At 43.4% G+C, this 16,324-nt stretch overlaps 1 long non-coding RNA gene across 1 annotated transcript in view; it reads right to left on the reverse strand.

Moving 5' to 3' along the window:
- The window catches only part of LOC139027779 (uncharacterized), a 30,690-nt gene extending 15,753 nt beyond the window's left edge, over nt 1-14,937 (reverse strand). The window contains exons 1-3 of the long non-coding RNA XR_011479941.1: nt 14,677-14,937; nt 13,812-13,953; nt 13,606-13,676 (exon numbers count right to left, since the gene is read on the reverse strand). This is a non-coding gene — a long non-coding RNA (uncharacterized lncRNA). The remainder of the gene's footprint in view (nt 1-13,605; nt 13,677-13,811; nt 13,954-14,676) is intronic.
- Nucleotides 14,938-16,324: the final 1,387 nt, after the last annotated feature.

A 16,324-nucleotide genomic window follows, 5' to 3' on the forward strand; every position in this document is an offset into this window, starting at 1 on the left:
AGCATGTTGATCATATCTGGCTGGAGGATGGAGATATGTTGGCTGGGTGGCGCTGGGGGAGTGGGATGGAAGGTTGGGTTTATGGGAGTGGGAAGGAAGGGTTGTGGGTGGAGGAATTGGATGGAAGTTGGGTTTATGGGAGTGGGAAGGAAGGTTGTGGGTGGAGGAATTGGATGGAAGGTTGGGTTTATGGGAGTGGGAAGGAAGGTTGAGGGTGGAGGAATTGGATGGAAGGTTGGGTTTATTGGGAGTGGGATGGAAGGTTGGGGTTATGGGAGTGGGAAGGAAGGTTGTGGGTGGAGAATTGGATGGAAGGTTGGGGTTATGGGAGTGGGAAGGAAGGTTGAGGGTGGAGGAATTGGATGGAAGGTTGGGGTTATGGGAGTGGGAAGGAAGGTTGGGGTTATGGGAGTGGGAAGGAAGGTTGAGGGTGGAGGAATTGGATGGAAGGTTGGGGTTATGGGAGTGGGAAGGAAGGTTGGGGTTATGGGAGTGGGAAGGAAGGTTGAGGGTGGAGGGAATTGGATGGAAGGTTGGGGTTATGGGAGTGGGAAGGAAGGTTGAGGGTGGAGGAATTGGATGGAAGGTTGGGGTTATGGGAGTGGGAAGGAAGGTTGAGGGTGGAGGAATTGGATGGAAGGTTGGGGTTATGGAGTGGGAAGGAAGGTTGGGGTGGAGGAATTGGATGGAAGGTTGGGGGTAGAAGCCCACTTCTTTTTATTTTTTATTTTTTATAATGTAGAAGTAGTGGATGTTAGCTGTTCTCTCTCTTAACGCATGGAAAGCGATACCGGAGCGCCAAGTCTAGGTCCAAAGGCTTCTTAACAGCTTCTACCCCCAATTTTTTTAATTTAACCTTTATTTAACTAGGCAAGTCAGTTAAGAACACATTCTTATTTACAATGACGGCCTAGGAACAGTGGGTTAACTGCCTTGTTCAAGGGCTTGATTTTTACCTTGTCTACTCGGGGATTCGCTCTAGCAACCTTTCAGTTACTGGCCCAACGTGCTAAAACACTAGGCTACCTGCCGCCCTATGCCATAAGACTCCTGAACAGGACTTCATGAGCTAATAATGATAGAGAAGTTTAGCTATAAATGTTTGAGCAGTAACAACAGGACATCAAATCAAATGTTATTTGTCACATGCGGCGAATACAACAGGTGAAACAACCTTACAGTGAAATGCTTACTTACAAGCCCTTAACCAACAGTTTTAAGAAAATACCCCCCAAAAAGTAAGAGATAAGAAAAACAAATAATTAAGGAGCAGCAGTAAATTACAATAGCAGGGCTATATACAGGGGTACCGGTTCAGAGTCAATGTGTCACTGTGCGGGGGCACCATTGTCGAGGTAATTGAGGTAATTATGTACATGCAGGTAGGGTTATTAAAGTGCTGGGCATAGATAATAACAGAGAGAAGCAGCAACGTGAGGGGGGGGGGGGGGGGGGGTTGCAAATAGTCTGGGTAGCCATTTGATTAGCTGTACAGGAGTCTTATAGCTTAGAAGCTGTTTAGAAGCCTCTTGGACCTAGACGTGGCGCTCCATTACCTCTGCTGTGCGATAGCAGAGAGAACAGTCTATGACTAGTGTGGCTGGGGTCTTTGACAATTTTTAGGGCCTTCCTCTGACACTGCCGGTATAGAAGTCCTGGATGGCAGGAAGGTTGGCCCCGGTGATGTACTGGGCCATACGCACTACCCTCTGTAGTGCCTTGCGGTCAGAGGCCGAGCAGTTGCCATACCAGGCAGTGATGCAACCAGTCAGGATGCTCTCGATGGTGCAGCTGTATAACGTTTTGAGGATCTGGGACCCATGCCAAATATTTTCAGTCTCCTGAGGGGGAAAGGTGTTGTCATGCCCTCTTCACAACTGTCTTGGTGTGTTTGGACCATAATAGTTTGTTGGTGATGTGGACACCAAGGAACTTAACTCTCGACCCGATCCACTACAGCCCTGTCTATGTTAATGGTGGCCTATTCGGCCAGCCTTTTTCCTGTAGTCTACGATCATCTCCTTTGTCTTACTCACATTGAGGAAGAGGTTGTTGTCCTGGCAACACACTGGCAGGTCTCTCACCTCCTCCCTATAGGCTGTCTCATCATTGTCTGTAATGATCAGGCCTACCACTGTTGTGTCGTCAGCGAACTTAATGATGGTATTGGAGTCGTGTTTGGCCACTCAGTCATGGGTGAACAGGGAGTACAGGAGGGGACTAAGCACACACCCCTGAGGGGCCCCAGTGTTGAAGATCAGTGTGGCGGATGTGTTTTTGCCTACCCTTACCATCTGGGGGTGGTCCGTCAGGAAGTCCAGGATCCAGTTGCAGAGGGATGTGTTTAGTCCCAGGGTATTTAGCTTAGTGATGAGCTTTGTGGGCACTATGGTGTTGAACGCTGAGCTGTAGTCAATGAACAGCATTATCACATAGGTGTTCCTTTTGTCCAGGTGTGAAATGGCAGTGTGGAGTGCGATTGAGATTGCGTCATCTGTGGATCTGTTGGGGCCGTCTAGGGTTTCTGGGATGTTGGTGTAGATGTGAGCCATGTTTAGCCTTTCAAAGCAATTCATGGCAACCGACGTGAGTGCCACGGGGCGGTAAACATTTAGCCAGGTTACCTTCACTTCCTTGGGCAGAGGGATTATGGTGGTCTTCTTGAAACATGTACAGTTGAAGTCAGAAGTTTGCATACACCTTAGCCAAATACATTTAAACTCAGTTTTTCGCAATTCCTGACATTTAATCCTTGTAAAAATTCCCTGTCTTAGGTCAGTTAGGATCACCACTTTATTTTAAGAATGTGAAATGTCAGAATAATAGTAGAGAGAATGATTTAGTTCAGTTTTTATTTCTTTCATCACATTCCCAGTGGGTCAGAAGTTCACATACACTCAATTCGTTTTTGGTAGCATTGCCTTTAAATTGTTTAACTTGGTTCAAACGTTTCGGGTAGCCTTCCACACGCTTCCCACAATGAGTTGGGTGAATTTTTGCACACACTCTTTTAGTTCTGCCCACAAATGTTCTATAGGATTGAGGTCAGGGCTTTGTGATGGCCACTCCAATACCTTGACTTTGTTGTCCTTAAGCCAACAACTTTGGAAGTATGCTTGGGGTCATTGTCCATTTGGAAGACCCATTTGTGGCCAAGCTTTAACTTCCTGACTGATGTCTTGACATGTTGCTTCAATATAGCCACAATTTTCCTCCATCATGATGCCATCTATTTTGTGAAGTGCACCAGTCCCTCCTGCAGCAAAGCACCCCAACAACATGATGCTGCCACCCCCATGCTTCACGGTTGGGATGGTGTTCTTCGGCTTGCAAGCCTCCCCCTTTTTCCTCCAAACATAACGATGGTCATTATGGCCAAACAGTTTTATTTTTGTTTCATCAGACCAGAGGACATTTCTCCAAAAAGTACGATCTTTGTCACCATGTGCAGTTGCAAACCGTAGTCTGGCTTTTTAATGGCGGTTTTCAAGCAGTTGCTTCTTCCTTGCTGAGCGGCCTTTCAGTATATGTCGATATAGGACTCGTTTTACTGTGGATACAGATACTTTTGTACCTGTTTCCTCCAGCACTTTGACAAGGTCCTTTGCTGTTGCTCTGGGATTGATTGCACTTTTTGCACCAAAGTACGTTAATCTCTAGGAGACAGAACGCGTCTCCTTCCTGAGCGGTATGATGGCTGCGTGGTCCCATGGTGTTCATACTTGCGTGCTATTGTTTGTACAGATGAACGTGGTACCTTCAGGCGTTTGGAAATTCTCCCAAGGATGAACCAGACTTGTGGAGGTCTACATTTTTTTTTCTGAGGTCTTGGCTGATTTCTTTTGATTTTCCCATGAGTTTGGTAGTCTTGAAATACATTCACAGGTACACCTCATTGACTCAAGTTATGTCAATTAGCCTATCAGAAGCTTCCAAAGCCATGACATCATTTTCTGGAATTTTCCAAGCTGTTTAAAGGCACAGTCAACTTAGTGTATATAAACTTCTGACCCACTGGAATTGTGATACAGTGAATTATAAGTGAAATAATCTGTCTGTAAACAATTGTTGGAAAAATGACTTGTGTCATGCACAAAGCAGATGTCCTAACCAACTTGCCAAAACTATAGTTTGTTAACACGAATTCTGTGGAGTGGTTGAAAAACTAGTTTTAATGACTCCAACCTAAGTGTATGTAAACTTCCGACTTCAACTGTAGGTATTACAGACTCGGTCAGGAAGAGGTTGAAAATGTCAATGAAGACACTTGCCAGTTGGTCCACGCATGCTTTGAGTAGACGTTCTGGTAATCCGTCTGGCCCCGCGGCTTTGTAAATATTTACCTGTTTAAACGTCCTGCTCACATCGGCTACCGAGAGCGTGATCACACAGATGTCAGGAACAGCTGGTGCTCTCATGCATGCTTCAGTGTTGCTTACCTCGAAGCGAGCATGAAAGGCATTTAACTCGTCTGGAAGGCTTGCGTTACTGGTCAGCTTGCAGCTTGGTTTCCCTTTGTAGTCCATAATAATTTTAAAGCCCTGCCACATCTGACGAGCGTCAGAGCCGTTGTAGTAGGATTCAATCTTTATACTGTATTGACGCTTTGCCTGTTTGATGGTTAGTCTCAGGGCGTAGCGGGACTTCTTATAAGCGTCCGGATTAGTGTCCCGCTCCTTGAAAGCATTAGCTCTAGCCTTTAGCTCGATGCAGATGTGGCCTGTAATCCATGGCTTCTGGTTGAGAATTGTACACTCGGTCACTGTGGGGACGACATTGTAGATGCCGTGACTGAGGTGGTATACTCCTCAGGGCCATTGGATGAATCCCAGAACATATTCCAGTCTGTGCCAGCAAAACAGTCCTGTAGTGTAGCATCCGTGTCATCTGACCACTTCTGTATTGAGCGAGTCACTGGTACTTCCTGCTTTAGTTTTTGCTTGTAAGCAGGAATCAGGAGAACAGAATTATGGTCAGATTTGCCAAATGGAGGGCGAGGTAGAGCCTTGTATGTGTCTCTGTGTGTGGAGTAAAGGTGTTCTAGAGTTTTTTTCCTCTGGCTGCACATGTGACATGCTGGTAGAAATGAGGTAAAACAGATTTAAGTTTACCTGCATTACAGTCCCCGACCACTAGGAGCACCGCTTCTGGATGAGCGTTTTCTTGTTTGCTTATGGCCTTATACATCTCGTTGAGTCCGGTCTTAGCGCCAGCATCGGTGTGTGGTGGTAAATAGACAGCTACGAGTAATATAGATGAGAACTCTTTCGATAGATAGTGTGGTCTACAGCTTATTATGAGGTACTCTACCTCAGGCGAGCAATACCTCGAGACTTCTTTAATATTAGACATCGCGCTCCAGCTGTTTTTGACAAATAAACACACACCCCCGCCCCTCGTCTTACCAGACGTAGCTTCTCTGTCCTGACAATACACATAAAACCCAGCCAGCTCTATATTATTACGACTCTGTGAAACATAATATATTACAGTTTTTAATGTCCTGTTGTTAGAATGGTCTTAATCGTAGATCGTCCATTTTATTTTCCAACGATTGCATGTTGGCCAATAGAACGGATGGCAGTGGAGGTTTACTACGAATTCTCAGAAGGCAGCCTGACCTCCGCCCCCTTTTTCTCTGTCTTTTCTTCATGCAAATGACTGGGATTTTTGGCCTGAACTCGAGAAAGCAGAATATCCTTTGCGTCGGACTCGTTAAAGAAAAAATCTTTGTCCAGTTCGAGGTGAGTAATTGCTGTTCTGATGTCAAGAAGCTATTTTCGGTCATAAGACACAGTAGCAGCAACATTATGTACAAAATAAGTAAAATAATAAGTTACAAACAACGCAGATTATTTTTTTTGCCTAGTTGGTTAGGGGCCCGTAAAACGACAGCCATCCCCTCCGGTGCCATCATGTTATACCGATTCAAAATACTGGGAATCGTTTGAATCGAGTGATTCCAGTGGCAGAGCCCCAGCTGTTTTGAGGCCCACCTGTTTAACTAAAAATATTTTTTAAATCATGTTATTTTGGCATTAATTCATGTCACATATCAGTTTGCAAACAATGTAAATAAAATTCAATTAAGTTAATAAAGCCACATACAAACATGGTCTCTTTCTTGAGTAAGGCAGCTCCAAAATGCAGGTGTTTCAGCGTAGCTCAGTCCTTTCTGTGGTGGAGGGTCAGCCAGAGGAATATAGGTGTTGGTAATCTTCTCTAGTTGTGCCGTGATTGGCTCAGTGTTCTGTCACTCACGGGGACAATACTTCACAGCAGAATCTACAGGGTGCTGCCATATATTTACATTAGAAGTGCCCGTCCAAGAAAGCACGAGGTAATTAGCTACAGATAAAATTACGTCAAATCACATTATATCTACCGTAGCTTTGATTGGATTGATCATGTTACTTTCAAAATCATAGCTACCACGCTAGACAAGCAGTCATCATCATGAATCACATCGACAGTCTACTGGCAAATCTTCTTTAATCATTGTCATATGAAGATTAATTATAGATAAAAGGTATCGGTAATCATTGGCCATTGGACATAAACATTACACAACAAGTCGGAAATCGCAAATACAAGAATGAGTGGTTTGGAAGGATTCAGTTGCTAACTGCAGGCGTTGCAAAACAATCACTATTTTGCTTGCCCTGCCTGATATTCTGTGGAGAGGGTGTAAATGGTCCAAGTCTGGGTTCAAGGATTTAAAACATCTGTCTGAAATGGTCTCTTTTCCATTCTTAAAAGGATAAACATTCACTCGCAACACCATGTTTCAGAAAAGGTGGAATACATTGGCCATGTTGTCAATCCATTATGACTTCTGCCGCGTTCAAAACAACTGGAAACTTGGAACTGAATCTCAGACTTCATTGAGTTCAAGACAACAGGGAACTCTGAAATAAATGGGGAAATTCCAAGCCGGGAACTCGGGCCTCTTTCTAGAGCACCGACCAAAAGATCACTGACATCATGATTCAACCTTGTTTTTTTCAGAGTTCCCAGTTCCCAGTGATGACTAAATTTGCCCACGAGAAGGACCGCTGCGCCACCTTCCTGTGCAAGTGAGCACAACAACGGTGAGTCCAAAAATGTCTTGTATGCTGCTGCATAAATTAGCTCGTGCTTTTCTTCACGAGGAGGGGATACTATATAATGTTGTTGAGTCTGTAACCATGTTTGCCAGTGACAGTCTCTTCTCATTAAAGTATTTGTTTTCAACAAAGAGTTCAGTAATAGACCCATGCAATTCCAGTTGATATTGCGAGAGTTGTTTTGTTTGTGCAATGCAATGTCTGTGCATCTGTATATTGTCTACGAAAGTGGATCCTCGTATTGTATTTTACTTCCTTTTTAAATCACATAGGCCTAATAAAATACTTCAAATGGTAGGCTAAGCGTGTCTCTCTCTCTCTCTCTCTGAATCTATCTGTATTTCGGTAGGTGTCCATTTTGAAATTGCTGAAGGAATAGGCCTACCTCATCGCAGCTTGTTTACTTGCTCTTGCTTCTACTGCGAGCTAAGTGTTAATGATATAAGAACATTATGAATTTACTGAACATAAATGTAATGTTTGTGTATAGTTCAAAACTCATGATGCCGTTCGTTTTTATTGAAGGACAATGAGGTTCTTATCGACTTACACAAATCCACAAGGAATCAGTAGAAACCACATTTGTTTAAGCAAGTCAGCCATAACAGCTATGGCTTTAAAAAGTCAGTAAATGAGGCTGAATGAACTGTTTCACTGTCAGATGAGGCGCCGCTGATAGCCAGGTTTAATTTTGGTAAGGAATCGCTCCGTTGTGCTGAAATGAAAGCTCCGCTGTCAGGACAGCTGTATTTAGTTTGTGGGCAAACGGTTGTCACCGTTATAGTGAAATTAATGTATTGTTTAGTGATGTGCTGTGTAGTGGCTTTGCTGGCATGCATCAAACAAAATGTTGAGTTTGCTCCACCAAGTTTAACATGCCAAAATCGCAACTGAGTGATTCATGTGTGCTGCGGCCTACAACAGAATCTTGATTAAAGTTCCTTGTCCAAATGCTGCATTGCAGTGTGCTGAACGTCACATGAGTTCCCAAGCCAAACACGTCAAAGATTTGGCCCACGTTTTAACACAAGCCTCGAAAAATAAGTACTCCATCTTCCAAAGCATTTCTCATAATTTGAAGCCTACAAAAGACCAACAAGCCTTTTTCAATAAAAGGTCAAAAGCAGTGCTTAATTTGAGCCAGATTCTGCCTCTCAGATTTGACTTTTTTTGTTCTATATCCTGAACCTCTCGCGGCATGATTCATTGATTATTTCACTGTTCGCACTGTAACATTCTAATAAAAGCGATCAGCATTAAATCAAATTGCCTCCTCGTTATTTCTCCCACCCCCCAGAAAGACCATCATGTTAAAGCCTTGTGATCCTTCTATGTAATCATCCTATCCTGCCACACTGATTCCAGACCTTCTCTTTGTACATTGAGGTTATGGAGAGGGCCAGTGGGGTAAGTAACTGATCTTGACACAGGTCATGGTAGTGGTGGTCAGTTAGTGAGGAGGTCCCTACGCAATCACGTCACGTAGCCTAGTCCTGTCATCTCCCTAATGAATTTGAATCGTGGTGAAACTAAATAAAAAGTTTATAAGAAAATAAAATCAAGTTTGACATTTGTGAAATCCAAAAATCCAGAGAAAGATGGTGAATCGAACCCAGAACGAGCCAGAGAACTGTCAGTGCTGGAGGAGAGGAATGAGGGGGAAACTGTTCCTGAAGGCGATGCTAATCCCACCAGTTCAGCATCACCACCGGCACCTACACTAGCTAATAGGCCTCCTAGCTAGTCAGACTCAGCGGGTGAGGGAGACAGGAGCTGGGAGGGAGGGAGGTAGGCAGTGCATCCACTGACAAAGTGCTCGGAGCAGGTGCAAGTTGCAGTTCAAGAACAAGCAAGCTAGAATTCGAAGTTGGGCTGTACAACATGCAAAAAGGTTGGGAGCTTTGGTCTAGAAATGACTGGAGGGATTAAACTAGCAAAAGAGTGGGTGGAATGTACAGTGAATTAACATCCTATGCATCAGATCTATAAAAAAACAAAAACAAAACAAAGAGCCCTCAGAAAACAGGTTTTTAACATGTCTGAACCAAGGCGCATTTGGTGGCAGCAAGCCTTGTAGACAAGGCTAAAGAGGATACCCAGGTTAACACTCAAAATAAAAATGTAAAATAGACACTACAGCCAGAGTCTTCAGAACAGCCTTAGAAGGAGGCTAAACATCACAGCCACATGCCCACTCATGGCCTTGAGCAAGTTGACTCTTAGGAGTTACAGTGGGGAGAACAAGTATTTGATACACTGCCGATTTTGCAGGTTTTCCTACTTACAAAGCATGTAGAGGTCTGTAATTTTTATCATAGGTACACTTCAACTGTGAGAGACGGAATCTAAAACAAAAATCCAGAAAATCAAATTGTATGATTTTTAAGTAATTAATTTGCATTTTATTGCATGACAAAGATATTCGAATACCATCAACGCAAAAGCACAACTTAATATTTGGTACAGAAACCTTTGTTTGCAATTACAGAGATCATACGTTTCCTGTAGTTCTGACCAGGTTGCACACACATGCAAGCAGGGATTTTGGCCCACTCCTCCATACAGACCTTCTCCAGATCCTTCAAGTTTCGGGCTGTCGCTGGGCAATACGGACTTTCAGCTCCCTCCAAAGATTTTTCTATTGGTTCAGGTCTGGAGACTGGCTAGGCCACTCCAGGACCTGAGATGCTTCTTACGGAGCCACTCTTAGTTGCCCTGGCTGTGTGTTTCGGGTCGTTGTCATGCTGGAAGACCCAGCCACGACCCATCTTCAATGCTCTTACTGAGGGAAGGAGGTTGTTGGCCAAGATCTCGCGATACATGGCCCCATCATCCTCCCCTCAATACGGTGCAGTTGTCCTGTCCCCTTTGCAGAAAGCATCCCCAAAGAATGATGTTTCCACCTCCATGCTTCACGGTTGGGATGGTGTTCTTGGGGTTGTACTCATCCTTCTTCTTCTCCAAACACGGCGAGTGAGTTTAGACCAAAAAGCTCAATTTCTGTCTTCATCAGACCACATGACCTTCTCCATTCCTCCTCTGGATCATCCAGATGTCATTGGCAAACTTCAGACGGGCCTGGACATGACGCTGGCTTGAGCAGGGGGACCTTGCTGCTGCCGCTGCAGGATTTTAATCCATGACGCTACGTAGTGTTTACTAATCGTTTTCTTTGAGACTGTGGTCCCAGCCTCTCTCCAGGTCATTGACCAGGTCCTGCCGTGTAGTTCTGGCTGATCCCTCACCTTCTCATGATCATTGATGCCCCACGAGGTGAGATCTTGCATGGAGCCCCAGACCGAGGTGATTGACCGTCATCTTGAACTTCTTCCATTTTCGCAATAATTGGCGCCAACATTGTTGCCTTCTCACCCAAGCTGCTTGCCTATTGTCCTTAGCCATCCCAGCCTTGTGCAGGTCTACAATCATTCCCTGATGTCCTTACACAGCTCTCTGGTCTTGGCCATTGTGGAGAGGTTGGAGTCTGTTTGATTGAGTGTGTGGACAGTGTCTTTTATACAGGTAACGAGTTCAAACAGGTGCAGTTAATACATGTAATGAGTGGAGAACAGGAGGGCTTCAAAGAAAGACTAACAGGTCTGTGAGAGCTGGAATTTCTTACTGGTTGGTAGAGGGATCAAATACTTATGTCATGCAATAAAATGCAAATTAATTACTTAAAAATCATACAATGTGATTTTCTGGATTTTTGTTTTAGATTCCGTCTTTCACAGTTGAAGTGTACCTATGATAAAAATTACAGACCTCTACATGCTTTGTAAGTAGGAAAACTTGCAAAATCGGCAGTGTATCAAATACTTGTTCTCCCCACTGTAAATGGACTTGTCATTGTGGGAGGTTTTGAAAACGAAGGTAGGACATTTTTTTCTTCATATTATCATATAGACAGGAGGCCTATATATTCTGTGTTCTGCTGTAGCCTACATTCATTTATTTTATTTGAAGTTATATTCTGATATTGTGATATTTGTTCTACTGCTACATTGATGTCTTGAAAATGATATGAAATTCGGGTCTTGTAAGCCCCACAGCTGAGTATTTGTGCATATGGCGGGTGTTCTGCAGTGTTATTTAAATGTCACTGTACATTGATGTCTAGAAAATTAGGCTATTAAAAAATGTGATTTGTGTAAGGTCCGCAGCTATACTCAAGTATGTGGCATACTGCAGTGACATCTAAAATGCTTTGAATTAATACTTTTTTTCTCAATGTGTTCCGGTACCTCAGCGCCCCCGGATATATCACATAACCCTCCAGAGACCCGTTTGCACCCCGAGTGGGGGTAGATCAAACCAGTCCTCCGGATTAAATAGCACTATACCCTAGTCCCATGGATCCCAGCCCAGCGGCCTACAGGCTCCACTCTTCATCCGCTACCTCGCCACCTTACCACCTGATCTGACCCAGGGGCTGCAGTAAAGGTCACAAAGTCAAGCCTACATACAGTATGCCGGACAGACCCACTTCTTCAATGGTATTCTAGAACCCAGTCTCCAGGTCAGCCCTACCCCGGCTCAGCTCTACCAGCTTCCAGCCATACCAGGCTCCAGCCCCCTGCTCAGTTCTAGCAGCACATGGCCCAGCTATACCAGGCTCCAGCCCACGCCCCAGTTCAGCCCCATCAGCCCCCGACCCAGCCATGCCAAGCCCTAGCCCAGGCCCCAGCTTAGCTACCAGCCCAACCTTACCTGACCCCAGCTCAGCATTACCAGTCCCAAGTCCAACAACCAGCTCAGCATTACCAGGCTCCCTATGCCTACCCTGAGTAGCCAGCCAGCTACTCCCATCCCCAGCCAAGATGGGATGGATACCAGACACCTAGTCATGAACCCAACGTGCCACCCCTCCAGAGTGTTCCCCCTCTACTTCCACTGGTCATTGGACCAAACCCCCAGAGCTTTCCCTCTACAATGACCAGCGTGTCATGCCCCCTGAACACTCCCTGTACAGTGGCCTTCGCCCTCGCACCCTACAGCTCATACACCCGGAACCCCAAATCCAGACGGCCATCCCGGCCCCCCAGAAGGCCATCCCGGCCCCCTCGAACCCAGACGGCCAGCCATTACTCATAATTTGAAGCCTACAAAAGACCAACAAAACTGTTTCAGTAAAAGGTCGAAAGGCCTACCCTCCCATTATGTTCTTGCAGACATTTATTTATTTTTATTTAACCCTTCTGGTACCAGGTAAGTTGACTGAGAACACATTCTCATTTACAACAACGACCTTGGGAATAGTTACAGGGGAGAGGATTCTACCCAGACTTTAAGCTATTTTTCACACGAGAAACCCTTATTGTGTCAAAGTATGTTTGGTCCCCACAAGTTAAACATGTCCACACACACGAGAGTCTGGTGCTGCTCTCACACTTTCACTTTCCACTTCTTAGAAATCACTGCTGGATTTGACTGAGTTATTGTAACAGTGAGTTCAAAGTTCAATACTGAGTCATAGGTGAAATTGCCACAGGGGATGGGGGGGACAGCCCCTGTGGCAAATAAATACTTGTTTAAAAAAAAGACCCCAAGAGAGTCTGATGCTCCCACACTTTCACTTTCAACTTAGAAATAACTAACACGACTGTACATACACAAAGAGCTTAAACCTAACACTACTATAAAACAGTCATTTACAATATTTCAATACTGAATGTATTATTGTTTAAACTCTATGTATTTCTGATGTTTTTATTTTGATTGGCAGCCTACAGGTACAGGTCTTATAAAAACGTATAAATGGGTAATGTACCTGTAACTTCCCCCCATACAAAACAATGACAAAACAAATAAATACTTGGTCAAAGACCCCAAGAGAGTCTGATGCTCCCAGACTTTCACTTTCAACTTAGAAATAACTGCTGTGTTTCACTGAGTTGTGGTAAGAGTCAAAGTCAACATATTTGTCTAAGACACAGACTACAAGTGTGTTGATACATTAGGGATGGAGACATGTTGGTTAGGTGGGTTTGGAGGATGGGAGGTTTGGGGCCCACTTCCTTTTGTTTCCTTTTCCTGTTTATACTGTACAAGTAGAGGTATGTTAGCTAAACCGTCTAGTACCCAGCCTATCCATTTCCTGTCCCCTCCTCTGATAAAACCATGTACTCTAATTGGTTGGTTCGACTTCATGGGCTAATAATGAGAGAGAATTTTAACTATAAATATTTGAGCAGCAACAGCAGGACATCACATCCACTTCAAGATTCCAATTCTGAGAACACCTGCAGACTGAGCAGAAAGGTAATTATCAAACGAAACTACTCTGAACAAACTTTTAGTGTCACCACACACAGACTATGTGGAGAAGGTTTTGTGAGCTTGGGGTTGTGAACAAAAGAAAATAATGACTGTGTGTACACTGAGTATAAAGGAAGGAACACCTTCCTAATATTGAGTTGCATCTAGGGCTGTGGTAGTCATTTCATTTTGACAGCCGGTTATTGTCATGCAAAAGGCTGCCGGTCTCTCGGTAATTTACCTTTAACGTAAACGCATTTAGCATCTCCAGGTCTCTATGCATACAGCCGATGATGTGCGCGTTAGGAACATCTACATTTAAAAAGTAGAATACATTAATTTAATATACACCATCACAAGACATTCATTATTTATTTTAGTCAAGTCTAAATAAACGTTATGATGTGAATAAAATGTATTTCAGAAGAACAGAATGAGTTGGCCTACTGTATGTTAGTTATCTGTCTATGCTCCATGTCCAATGCTGTAGTCTTGTTCATTTAGCTGACAAGATATGCTTATAAGCAATGTTCCCTCCAAGCTGCGCGCCCACAGCTCCCTCGGACTGCTCTGCAGAAGAAATATGAGCCTGTGCAGAGAAGCACAAGATTGAACTTCACTCAACTTTCTACAGTTTTCCCCTTTAGTTAATTCTAGCAATGTTTTGCTCTACTGTGGGAATTGTGATCGAATGAACGCAATATTTGCCACTTTCAAATTAATATACCGAAACAAAATGAACTATTAACTGAATGACTACCGACCAGTAGCACTCACTTCCGTCCTCATGAAGTGCTTTGAGAGGCTAGTCAAATACCATATCACCACCGCCCTCACCGACACACTCAACCCTATATCACCACCCGCCAGCTAAAAAAAGCACCATTCTGCACTAACTGTAATTTTTATTCACCCCAAAAGACTCAATATATCACAAAAGATACAAAATATCAGCATAATATAGACATCTTCTAAGTTAGCCTACAGCATTGGAAATTCCCCTTAATGAGTTCAGGACCTAGTCAATACAATCACAGAAAACCTTTATGATGTCACCTCAATGAAAGTTAACTAAATCAATAATGTGCTAGTTAGGTTGTAATTGATTTGCTGCAGGCTACAAACATTATCATGATGAAACTGTGAAATTCTATCTAATGTTATATAAGCTAGTTGGACAGAAAACGGAATATTGTTGCCCTATGTGTAATAGCATAACAAGCAACAAAGGCTAACAAACATACGTGTTATACTAGCCTATTTTATTACATGCATAATATTATACTCATGAAGAGATTACATAGCTGCATACCTTTATCTTTTTCCGTGTTTCTCCTCTTCTTCTTTCCTCTTATTCCTAAACTGTACACCTGATTGCTTAGACCTTTTCTTATCCATTTGTGTTGATTTGGCACTCGAGTATCAATACATTACCCATCCCCCAACACTGTCAACCAAGAGTCAAGACTACATTACCCATCCCCCAACACTGTCAACCAAGAGTCAAGACTAAACCAATTCACCTTGGTGGTGTGCAAACTGATTTTATATTATTCTTAACAATTTCGCACAAACCAGAAAACAATTCAACAATATGTCTGTGAAACTATATATTCACAGTATTATGAATGAATTGTGGTTTATTTGGTAGCATTTTGTAGTGTGACTGATTTGACTAATTGCATTAGTACTCTACAAAGTTAGAGGTGCGCTATTTGATAGATTCTCCCGCTCCCCCTACCTCGGGCTTCCAGTGGGGAGACCAGAGGTCAACCTACACCCGCCCCCCTCCCCATCTCGTACTTCTGAGTGGGAGACCTTCCCAGGCAGTAGCCTGCCTAGCTCACAAACTAGAATCAGGGCACCCACTCCGACAAGGTTAATTGACCCACAGTCCCACACGGTGACATGATATCATTGACGTGATGTGCAAATGAGCGATAGAAAACCGATCGCGCAAATGTCACCATTCCAAATATTTTTTTATTTGTTTTTAATTTTTATTTTTGGGCTGGCGCCCCGGGCGGCTGCCCATGTCGCCTGTACCTAAGTCCACCAATGGCCCTGACAGATCCACAGACAATGCAATAGCCATTGCACTGCACACTGCCCTTACCCACCTGAACAAAAATAATGCATATGTGAGGATGCTGTTCATCGACTACAGCTCTGCCTTCAATACCATAGTGCCCAGTTGCTGTCGGTACTGTTTAAGATGAGGGAGGATGATATATATGTTTTATGAACATGGCCTTATTTATATTAAAACATATTGTATGACTGTCATTCATATTTCATTTACCCAGCTCAATGTAGTGTCGATAGGTTTAGGCTACTACATGATACTCAAATTTTTCCTGTACCCATCGTGAGGTTGCTACAACCAAGTTGAGAGAATTTTGAGTAATCAAGGTGACAGACCGTGATACATTCAATACCGCCTTGCACACTCTTGCCTGCATCTACTGTAGCTGATCTAGAGTGCAATCAGTAATCAACTGTTGCAAACGAGAGTTTCTATTGGACAAATTCAGGTATGTTAATCCACATATTGTTCCGTTTAAGAAATGTTTTTCAACAGAATCGGTGCAATGAATACACCTCTGATCACAGTCAAACACTTTCATACCAGACACATACAAACAGCTCTTGGTATATATAGTGCATTCGGAAAGTATTCACACTCTTTGACTTTTTCCAGACTTTGTTACGTTACAGCTTATTCTAAAATGGATTTAAATAAAACATGTTCTTCGTCAATCTACACACAATACCCCATAATAACACAGCAAAAACAGGTTTTTAGATTATTTTTCAAATGTATTACAAATAAAAACAGAAATACTTTATTTACATGAGTATTCAGACCCTTTGCGATGAGACTCGAAATTGAGCTCAGGTGCATCCTGTTTCCATTGACCATCCTTGAGATGTTTCTAGAACTTGATTGGAGTCCACCT

This window comes from Salvelinus sp. IW2-2015, linkage group LG5 (genome assembly GCF_002910315.2).
Source record: "Salvelinus sp. IW2-2015 linkage group LG5, ASM291031v2, whole genome shotgun sequence".
Taxonomy (NCBI): Eukaryota; Metazoa; Chordata; class Actinopteri; order Salmoniformes; family Salmonidae; genus Salvelinus; species Salvelinus sp. IW2-2015.